General features: G+C 37.4%; 1 long non-coding RNA gene and 1 pseudogene across 2 annotated transcripts; both read left to right on the top strand.

Moving 5' to 3' along the window:
- The first annotated feature begins 213 nt into the window (after positions 1–213).
- On the top strand, positions 214–9,288 carry LOC149217614 (nucleobase-ascorbate transporter 7-like; annotated as a pseudogene). Its single transcript, XR_016250151.1, has 17 exons — positions 214–364; positions 1,895–1,992; positions 2,196–2,372; positions 2,485–2,585; positions 2,702–2,777; positions 4,218–4,277; positions 4,477–4,661; positions 4,760–4,856; positions 5,003–5,089; positions 5,186–5,244; positions 5,349–5,456; positions 7,742–7,829; positions 7,955–8,040; positions 8,315–8,347; positions 8,456–8,533; positions 8,671–8,714; positions 9,230–9,288. The product of XR_016250151.1 is annotated as a nucleobase-ascorbate transporter 7-like (transcript).
- A 743-nt stretch (positions 9,289–10,031) lies between these two features.
- LOC149217613 (uncharacterized) lies at positions 10,032–10,538 on the top strand. Its single transcript, XR_016251279.1, has 3 exons — positions 10,032–10,109; positions 10,291–10,332; positions 10,439–10,538. It is a non-coding gene; the product is annotated as an uncharacterized LOC149217613 (long non-coding RNA).
- The last annotated feature ends 259 nt before the right edge of the window (positions 10,539–10,797 follow it).

Genomic DNA, 10,797 nt, shown 5'->3' with positions numbered 1-10,797 from the left:
GTTTGCTTTGGGGTATTTGTTTGAGGAGGGAAAGAGGTTTCATGTGTAAATACTTTAATAGCTGGAGTGAACAGCCAGTCTAGAAGGCTTAGTTTCCTTTGTTTTTTTTCTTGGCTGGCAGAATCATTACAGGGGACGCTGGGAGGCTATTACTTTGGAGCAGCGGTTCCCACTTGTGATTGGGGAGTGCGGGAGAAAATTTTGTGAGCAGATTCTAGCGTTGTAAGTATGGCAGGAGGAGGCGGTGGTGGTGGCGGGGGAGGTGGCGGCGGCGGAGCTCCTAAGGTTGATGAATTGCAGCCCCATCCGGTCAAGGATCAGCTTGCAGGAATAGATTTCTGCATAACCAATCCTCCTCCATGGCGTATGGTCTCTTTAACATGATACTGGTTTTTAATGCTTTCTGTACCTAACTGCATATCTTGTATGTGTTTTGTCTCAGACTGATAAGGTTTTCCAGCTGGAGACGGTTTACAGTTACCGTTACCTATAATGGCTCAACCTTGTCTATCAATGCATTTTATGCTTGGCCCAAACTGCAAATCTTGCTCTAGCTCTTTGCCATTCATTTTTCTTGTTGCCCAACTTCTAATCCTGCTCAATAATTTCTTAAATGCATTATGCCTATGACTGATTTGCATCTCTGTTTTCTGAAACCATGTCTGATGTAGTTTAACTATTGTCCAACTGCATATCTTGAGATGAAGCTCTCTCTCATCCATTTTGCGAGCCCGTGCGCATACCCCCCTTAGATATGAGTTTTGCCTAATTTTTCTGCATACCTTGTTCTGCAATTGTTTTCCGTTCTAAGTTTATTCTGCATAACTTGTTCTCCAACTGATTTCCGTTCAGTCAGTGAATAACTTGCTGCAAATCTTGCAATGGAAACATTTTAAATGCAAATAATTTTTTCTATAACTGTTTGTAATGCAATTTATCCGAGATCTATATGCATCCTCTGCCCTGAAATCCCTCTCAATGCATTTTGTCACCATTTCATATGGCTATCTTGCACTGGAACTATTTGCAGGGTATTTTGCGTATGCTCTATATGCATATATTTCAATGAAACTGATCTTATGCAGTTTGTCTGTGCCTCTGGCTCTGCTGTATACTTTTCCCCTATGACTGTGGCTGTCACTAAAACATTTTACCCTTTACCCATCTGCGTGTCCTACTCCGAATTTCCTTATATTTTTCTATAACTCTTCTCAGACTGGCGATCTAAGTATTTACTTATTATGGTTTTCATGTTCTAAGTATTTACTTATTATGGTTTTCATATGAAGGCCCTATAAAGCATTTTACATTATTTGTCTGCAAATACTGCTCTGAATTTGTTTCTATTATTTTAAATCCCCTCTTAGACCAGCCACCAAGCATTTACTTACTACCGTTTTCCATATTAAAGTTGTATAAAGCATTTTTGCCCATTGCCCATCTTCGTATCCTTCTCTGAGCTTATTTCTGATAAGTTTCTTTCAGAGACCTAAGTTTACTTATTCTGTTTTTCATATTAAGCTCCTAGAAAGCATGTTGCTGATTACTCATGTCCATAGCGTGCTTGGAACATGCTTCTTTTCTGTTAAAGGCCCTCTCAGACTGGCGACCAAGTATTTACTTACAGTGTTTTTCATATTAAGGCCTCTTATTTTGGATCTGGTGCTAATAGTTTTTTAGTTCACTGTGTTTTTCACTGGTTTATATTTGCCGAAATTTTTTGACGGAGACATTGTCTCCATGTTTTATGAGCGCATCCCGCTCTGCATCTGTTTCAAATGCATTTTACCTCCAACCTGTATACATATTTAGCTTTGTAAACTTCAAATTTGATGTTCATATTATTGCTTTTCATGTTTAGACACAATCGAAAATTTGACTGCTTTTGTTGCAGCAGAAGCCATCTTATTAGGTTTCCAGCACTATTTGGTGATGTTGGGCACCACTGTTATCATCCCTTCGATGCTTGTTCCTATGATGGGTGGCTCCAACGTAAGTAGAAAGCACAACCCACTTCACTTTTTTGTCTACGACAGTGGAACCCTAAAATTTGATTACAGGAGGACATATAAGCAGTCCATTCTGATACGCTTTGAGTTCTATTCAATTGTGGAAAAATGTGTGGTTCACCAGCTTGGACTTCACCTTAGGTTACACTCCAACCGCTGTTGACTGAAATTTATATGTTTGTGCAGGAGGATAAGGCTAAAGTTATCCAGACATTACTGTTTGTAGCAGGTCTTAATACACTATTCCAAACCACATTTGGTAGTAGGCTGCCTGCTGTTATAGGAGGCTCATATGCCTTTATCCTTCCTACAGTTTCCATCATTGGTTCCGGCAGAAACCAAGGCATTCTCGATAATGGTGACGTATGTAACAGTCTATCTCGTGTCTTGGCGTTGCTAGAATTTTGTGTGGATGTAGTTGATAGTCTCCAGTTGCTTGCTGACATGGAAACTGGTTTTCTCAATCTGTCTGTAGAGATTTAAGCATACCATGCGAGGAATACAGGGTGCTCTGATTGTTGCTTCTGCTCTGCAAATCATCCTGGGATTCAGTGGTCTGTGGGCTGTTGTTATAAGGTTGGTTTGATCTCTATGCATTTTCTCAAGTATTTTCATGCAAATTTGCTACATGTACTAAGGATTTACAGTCTGTAGATCCTGATTTGTTGTCTTGATGGCATGGTGCCTGTTAGGTATCTGAGTCCTCTTTCAGCAGTTCCGCTAATAACTCTTGTAGCTCTTGGGCTCTATGAACTTGGGTTCCCGGGGGTAAGTGGACACTGAGCACCATTTCTGTTATGTTCACTTGGCTTAAACAAATTCTATTTCAGAAGCTGATCTCTATTGCACTCACTTGGTATTAAACAAATTTTCTATTTGCTTGAAGAGAATTCATATGCTTCAAGTTTCAATGAATACCATAACTGCATTTGAGTTATATGGGCATAGAATTCCTAAGCTTGAGTGCCCTAATCCAGCATTTTTGTTAGTTAATATGGAAAGTTGCAGGGTACTCAAAATTACAGTGTGATTACAACTGGTTTGGAACAGAAGGACCTGCTCAAGTATGCTAGCTAACTTGAATAGCACCCATATTGCTTGGATAATTACAGGCTTGATGACTATTTCTATTAAACAAGGTCCATCTGTTGGACTTTCATTTATCTTGAAGCAATAGATATTTTGATTTGATATCTGCAGACTTTTCTTTTGAATAGAGGCAGTATGTGCTTTTCTGCATCGTAGGTGATTTCTGGACAGATAGTTTGGTTGGAACTTAACACCTGCTTTTACACAGATACTCAGGATGAAATATATTGCATGAACTAGATGAAACATAAAATATTTTTGGGAAATGTATTATGAATAAAAAAATGTTTTAGAAATGTTTGACTTAGATTAGTCCTGATTTACTCCTAATTATATCGTCTAATATATATTTAAGGTTTAAATTTTTAACACAATAGCATATTATGTATGATCTTTATTAATATTAATCACATTAGTAATAAGCAATGTTCGGAGTTGGATTGTTTCACAAATGGATCATGGTAAGTTCTGAAAAGAATTATTTCCAGTTTGTTTTGAAACTTCTCTTGTGAAAATTTAAGCTATAATGACTAAATGACATAGCTACTGAATCTTTTTGAATCCGGTGGATTCGATTTTACTTGAGCTTATACACTTTCTAGCTTGAGTAGCTAGCATAGATGAAGTCCCTTCATTGGTTCAAATGTATTTCAGAAATATTTGCATGCAGTAAAAGTATTAGTGCCTAGCATAAATATTAAGAATGACCCGACTCAAGTGTTGTCAATGCAATGAACTTTAACTCACTAAAATTGACCTCAGATGTCTTCAACCAAATCATGTCAGTTTATTCAGCTATTAGTTAATAGCCCAACTCTTGGTTTTTATTTTAACTTTCAACCAGTTAAACTTGCATTTACAATAATAAGTTTTGGGTCCTATCGAAACCAGTTTTGAAATTTTCAATAGATTGATAGGTTTTTCACTTCAAACTTGGAATTTCTTCTGTTCACCAAACACCCATACGTTTGGATATCTATATTACCTGCCTTCAAATTTATGTTTGGATGTATATTTTGTAATATCTATTCTATTTGAATTTCTGTTTTGTTTGAAAATATATCCCCTTTTTTTGAAAAAAAAGTCAAATGAAGTGTTGTACTCTGATGCTATTTACAGGTGGGGAAATGCATTGAAATAGGGCTTCCACAGCTTATTGCACTGGTCTTCTTTTCACAGGTAAGAAATTAACCAATTACCATTATGTATAAACTTCTAGAGTGAGTATCTCTCTAGATATATATCATATATCTTGTTCCTAGTCTTTCCATGCTTTTTAAAATCTGTTGTATTAAATGATTTGTAATTGGAAAGATTGTGGCGCTAATTTGTTGCAGAATGAAACTAACTAATTAAACTATTTTGTCCTCCCTTTCAGTATGGTCGACATATCAGGACTCGTAAGAAGCCTTTATTTGAGCGTTTTGCGATCATAATTGCAGTTGCTATGGTGTGGGCATATGCCCATATTCTCACTGTAGGTGGAGCATACAAGCATGCCCATCAAAGGACCCAAGCCCACTGCCGAACAGACTGTTCTAGACTAGTTAGTGGTGCCAAATGGTATGCATTCTTACAAGAAGCATGCATACTAATTGTCATGTCATTTCATACAGTACGTTCTCATGCAAAGCCTCAGCATGGTCTTTATTATTCTGCAGGATAAGTGTTCCATATCCATTTCAATGGGGAGGACCTGTTTTTGATGGAGGATAGTCTTTTGCAATGATGGCTGCAGCATTTGTGTCTCTTGTTGAGGTCTGCCTGCTTGACATATATCATATATTCTTTCTTCTCTTTTATTTTCTTTATCCCTTTGACATTTCTGATAGTTATCTCTGGGTTTCTATTTAAAATCAAATTTGGGTATTGACTACTATTTTTTTTCTTTCATAAATTTGCAGTCTACTGGTACATTCTATGCTGTTTCAAGGTTTGCAAGTTCCACACCTCCTCCTCCATCTATCATCAGTCGTGGTATAGGCTGGCAGGTAAGGAAAGGGATGCGTTGCTTTCACCCTTATGGCTTCAGGTAATTGGAAGATTGTATCATTGTCGTTGATGGAATGTAATGGTCCTCTCTATAGGGAATTGGAATTTTATTGGATGGGATGTTTGGAACTGGAAATGGGTCCACAGTATCAGTGTAAGAACCAGGCAACTTGACCCATTTCTGGCAACTTTAGCTGCAACTTGACCCATTTCTGGCAATACTAGCTCTGAAATTTGCCTTATCTTGGGAATTTGCAGTGAGAATGCGGGTCTTTTGGGGTTGACACGAGTTGGGAGTCGCAGGGTGCTCCAGATATCAGCAGGATTTATGATATTCTTCTCTGTTCTTGGTGATAATCAACTCAAGTTAGGATATTGTTCTCATTTTCCCTAGTCTAGGATTTTGCATTGCTAATTTCATGTTAATGTGTTCCAGGTATTGTGGATTAGGGTTCACGGCAGTGGATCAGATTGCCTATTATTTATGATGTTCTGCGTATTGAGCTGTGGATAGCGGTGAACAGGTCTCATGAGCTGTCGTTGTGTAAAGAACAGTGCATCGAGCTCTAGAATTTGAGGCTTCGTTTATTAGGGTTTGAAGCAGTGGAACAGATTCCGTTTCTTTATGAATTTCTGCAAATTGAGTCGGGGATACCAGTGAAAAATTCATGTGAGCTGCCTTCGTGTAAATAACAGGGAATCGAGCTCTAGACTTCGAGGTTTTGTCAATTAGGGTTTGAAATAGTGGATTGGATTCCGTATTCTATACTATGATGTTCGAATTGAGCTATGGATAGCTGTGAACAGGTCTTGTGAGCTGCGGTGAATGAGGGATGGGGTGTATGTTTTGCCAAGCAGCTAGCTCCAGCCCCCGTGGAAGATCCTGCAAGCCCTAGGGAAAGGCCTGTTCAGATTACATCTGGAAGAAGGTCAAATGCTTCTGTCCAGAAGCTCGAGAATGTTCAAGTCTCCAAGAGGAAAGAGGTAGCCAAGGTGAGGAGTAAACGCAATGCTGATCTTGCCGCAGATTTGGCAGAGCCGGCACGGGAGAGGCGGAGGGAGAAGCCCAATCCCAGGCTGAGCAATCCTCCCAAGCACGTACATGGAGAGCAAGTTGCTGCGGGATGGCCCGCCTCGATTTTAGTTGTTGCTGGAGAAGCTATCAAAGGGTGGATTCCACGCCGTGCAGAGACCTTCGAGAAGCTTGATAAAGTAAGTGATAATAGTAATTATAGATTATATTGTTTGCATAATTGTTTAGGTTTGGACTCTGCAGTTGTCTATGAAAGCTGCTCCATATTTTTGTTTCTTCCATTAGTCTTGCACAAGAGAACCTTGTGGTAAATGCAGTTTCATATATCTCGCATTTCCTCAGGTCGAGTTTATGGGTTCTTTTTATGCCTCATGACACAGAAAGTGTGAATATCCGATTCAATTTATTAAGAACAGGGTATGGTAAACTCATACATGAACACTTAAACAACTTGAGATTTCCATGATAATATATGGAAGTCAATATGCCCATATCATGAAAATATATGGTGAATGAAATAAATTGAACCCCGACATTTTCATGGTACTTATTTATAGCACCCTTGAACTAGTGTAGTAAGGGAACTTTCTGTGAACAATGAGTAATTATGTGCTACTGTAATCCAGTAGAATTCGTGGGGTAGCCTCTTGTGTCCATGACCCAACAATAAATTTCTGTTGGCACCCTTTAATGCAGTCAGTTTTATTTCAAATTTCTCTCTGACAGCGAGGTCTATAGAACAGCACTTGTGTCAAAATGAAGTTGTCCTGGCTATCAACTACCTTTCTTTATGATTTAGTTCTTTCATTATACCAAGTATAGTTCTCTATTTAAGGAGGAGAAACTTTGGGCATTCTCCTTAATTGAAGGTGGAGAAACTTGGGCATTCTCCTTAATTGAAGGAGGAGAAACTTTGGGCATTCTCCTTAATTGGTAAAAAAAAATGGAGTGGATTCTCTCTATTGCTAACGTTGGAAACCTATAGTTGGTGCATGTGTTCTTTATGTGGAACTAATTTCAATTCTTAACTTTATCTTCTTTAGAGCTGAAAAACCATTACATATTATGCGGGGCTATGGTATCCCACATATTTGTTCTATTTATCCCTTTGGCCATAAGCAAACCTATCTCATCTCATAGAACAAGAAAAGAGGTTGTGCTAAAGTGACCTCTTTGTATTGCTAACATGAGAAGAGTATTTCTGTGTGTCTCTCTATTTTCTTCAGCTTAATTTACTTTCTACTAAGACAATGAATCTCAGGGAATTGAAGTGTGCAAAAATAGCATTCATTAACGTGGGGCTATGAAATTTCTGTTTTTAACTGTCAAGGAATTCATCCTGGTCATTTGTTGTCCTTAACATAAATATTTAAGGTAGTGAGCGTCTACATTGTTTGACATGCATACCCATACTGTATTTGGTATTTCTTCCTTGAAATAGAATGGAGATGTTCAATACACTATTGTTTAATGTAACATTTATGCCTTTTATTTATTATATATAATTTTGATATTTTCTTATTGGTATCTCCATGCATCTTACAAAGTGGTGAAAAATGTGTCTTACAGGGATGATTTTACTGATGTGTCTTTTCTTGATACTGATAATTGATGGCAGATGTTCACACTACCGCCGGAGATGCCAAATAAGGGCTCCGTCTTGTAATGAAGTCTTTGACTGTAGGAATTGTCATAATGAGGCCAAAGTATGCTTCTTTTTCTTTACTTCATTCGTAGCTATTTCAAGTTCAACGGTTGTGTTTGGTTTATATACTTGTTAAAATAGAACTATAAAATTACGTCTCTTCTAATTTCATTTGTGAGGGTATAGTATGGTCTGATCTCATATCTGAACAGAATTCAATGGATGTCCATCCACATGACAGACATAATGTACCGCGCCATGAAGTTCGAAAGGTAAGGTTCTATCTTGTTTTCTAGTTAGATGTTATTCATTATGATGTTTATCTTAATGCTCTGAACAATATGTATTCTTTGTAATTTTCTGAAGGTAGATTTGAAAGATGTAAAGGTTTAACTTTTATTCTTCTCAAAAGATAAATGGTCAATTATCTAGAAAATTTTATCTAACTTGCTGGATTACTATATTGCTTTTGTTTATTTATAGTTATTCTCGTATGTTTGCAGTATATTGCTCTTGTTATTTATAGTTATTCTTGTATGTATGCAGGTTATCTGTTCACATTGTAGAACTGAACAAGATGTAAGAGCTGAGCCTTTTTAATTTTAATAATGTGCAAAAAATTTAGAGGTAAACACTATAATGCTTCTTGAGTTATTTTAAAAATGATTATGCACTGTCATTTTGTAGGTTCAGCAAACCTGTGTTACTTGTGGTGTTTGTATGGGAAAGTACTTCTGTGAAAAATGAAATTTCTTTGATGATGAGGTACGTTTTTAATTCCTTTTCAGGTTTAATAGTTCTGGTTTAGGAAAACATAGAGTTTCACTCTTACAAAATTATAAAAAGATGGTTTGGATGTATACACTTTTGGTTCTAATTGTACTTGCCACTTTGGTTTCCAGGACTCAAAACAGCAATACCACTATGACGGATGTGGAATTTGCAGGTATGCTTTTCTCTTTTTCCTTTGATGTTTCTTGCTCTCTTGTAAAGTAATCTTTCATGCTATTGTGAGATGTATTAGATGTATTTCTTGCCTTTGACTTTAGCTACTTGTGCTAGTTTTCAGAACAGGCGGCAATGATAATTTCTTCCACTGTTATAAATGTGGCATGTTCTTTACGACTTCTCAAATTATCACCTTTTCTTCCCTTGTTTCATTGTAGTGCGAGAATGATTTATTTGCTCATGTACCTTTTTCTAGGATGTTGCCACTCTATCCGCTTGAAGGATTGCCACCCTTGTGTGGAAAAAGCAATGCACCACAACTGCCCTGTGTGTTTTGAGGTAGGTCACACTTATCTGTTTAGCGTAGTAATTGTAGTTTTCTTTTTATAGCATAATTTAGACTAAAGTTATTTAGATATCTGAACCCTCGTGATTCAATGTACCACAAAGACACGCACACATGGATCACCCCAACCTTAACCTGGCTTTACTGACTGTTCTACGCATGTTCAGGTGCAATTGAAGATTTTACTCTCCTCGTTGGTCTTATGAAATTTTATAAATTGACCTAAGAAATATCTGAACTCTTCCATAAGAACTACTCTTTTACATTACCCCATAAAGAAATGAGAACCCTTACCAGATTACAATGATTTCTGCTATGATAAGCATTCTTACTCACAAGATTTTGTTTCTCATCAGTTGATATCCGTACCCACTTCTAGAGCTAGCTTCAGATTACCTAGCTATACTGGGTGCATTTATGTTATTTTTCTCTTGCTCTGATACAAACAACATCAGTGGTTTCAGTGTCCTGCCTTGTGTACCATGTCTGACTTGTAGTTGTTATATATGTGATGGCAAGATATCTTATTATAGTAGAATACCTGATATGCTTGATATGATAAAAGTTAAATAGTTGACTTTGCTCATGTCCATCAAAAATCAGTTGACTTCGCTTAATGATCAATTAGCTTTGCTCATGTCTATCAGAATTCTGGAATAGTCATATCCCTGTATTGAGATTTTATTCCACATGATCAATAATCCCCTTCTTGTCCACCTATGGCTTTACACGCAATACTGTCCTAAAGCGTTATCCTGTAGGTACACTTCAGTAAGTTTCATATGTGGCCTGTTTTGTGCCCTGGCTCACAACCTCTTGTTTCCAGTCTACCTATACTATTACACAATACTAGATATACTTGCACTGATATGCCCATTGATGGTACCTTCTTCAGCAATCTGTGGTCACAGCTTGTAGCAGCGTTAATTTTATTTCAAATTTCTTGCCATTTTAACATGTTTGTTTGTCCTTAGCAAATTTGCTTGTCCAGTGTGCTCCAAATTTGTCTGTGATATGTCTAAATTGTGGGGGAAACTTGATCGAGAGGTAGATATTGTCGACAATATGAACATCTTGAAGTCAACTTGCAATGGGTTGTATAAAGAGTAGCTTATTATATGTGTTTTTGCTAATTTTGATTTCTCATATTTGAAATTTTCTTTCGTCCAATGGCAATTGATTTTTTAAGTTTCTTGAGTGGATTCTGATATTTTTTTTTGTCATGTAGGTTTCTTTGACTCCAATGCCTGAAGCTTACCAGAACAAAATGGTAAGTTGTCTGATGTTAATGTGGTATAATTTGGAGGCATATTTTAGAGCCCATTAGTGGCGTGGGAGAAAATACCTCACCACTTTCTCGTCGGTCATTTGAGCAGGTTTGAATCTTATGCAATGACTGTGGAGTAACTTCTGAAGTAATTATTCACATTGTTGCACACAAGTGTCAAAGTTGCAATTCTTATAACACCCGGCAGACCAGGGGAGGTCCTTCTGCAAGTTCATGTAGATCTCATCTTTGATATTCTCAAATGTTCAGATTCATGTATCCCTCTTTACCACTTGTAAGGTTGCCTTAGCACTGATTATGTGGCATGAAAAACAACTGTACTGCAAATTGCTATGCAGTGGCATACTGTAAGAATTCATTGTAACCGCTGAGTTTTTGCAGCACTACTCTACGGCTGTTAACATCATAACAGAGTTGACATATCTCGCTGCTTGCAACTATGTTGAC

The sequence above is a fragment of the Pinus tabuliformis genome, chromosome 1_1 (assembly GCF_031772625.1).
Source record: "Pinus tabuliformis cultivar Carrire ecotype Pingquan chromosome 1_1, CPIR1, whole genome shotgun sequence".
NCBI classification, from domain to species: Eukaryota; Viridiplantae; Streptophyta; class Pinopsida; order Pinales; family Pinaceae; genus Pinus; species Pinus tabuliformis.
The sequence above is the reverse complement of the archived record's forward strand: the minus strand, read 5'-3'. Positions and strand labels throughout refer to the sequence as shown.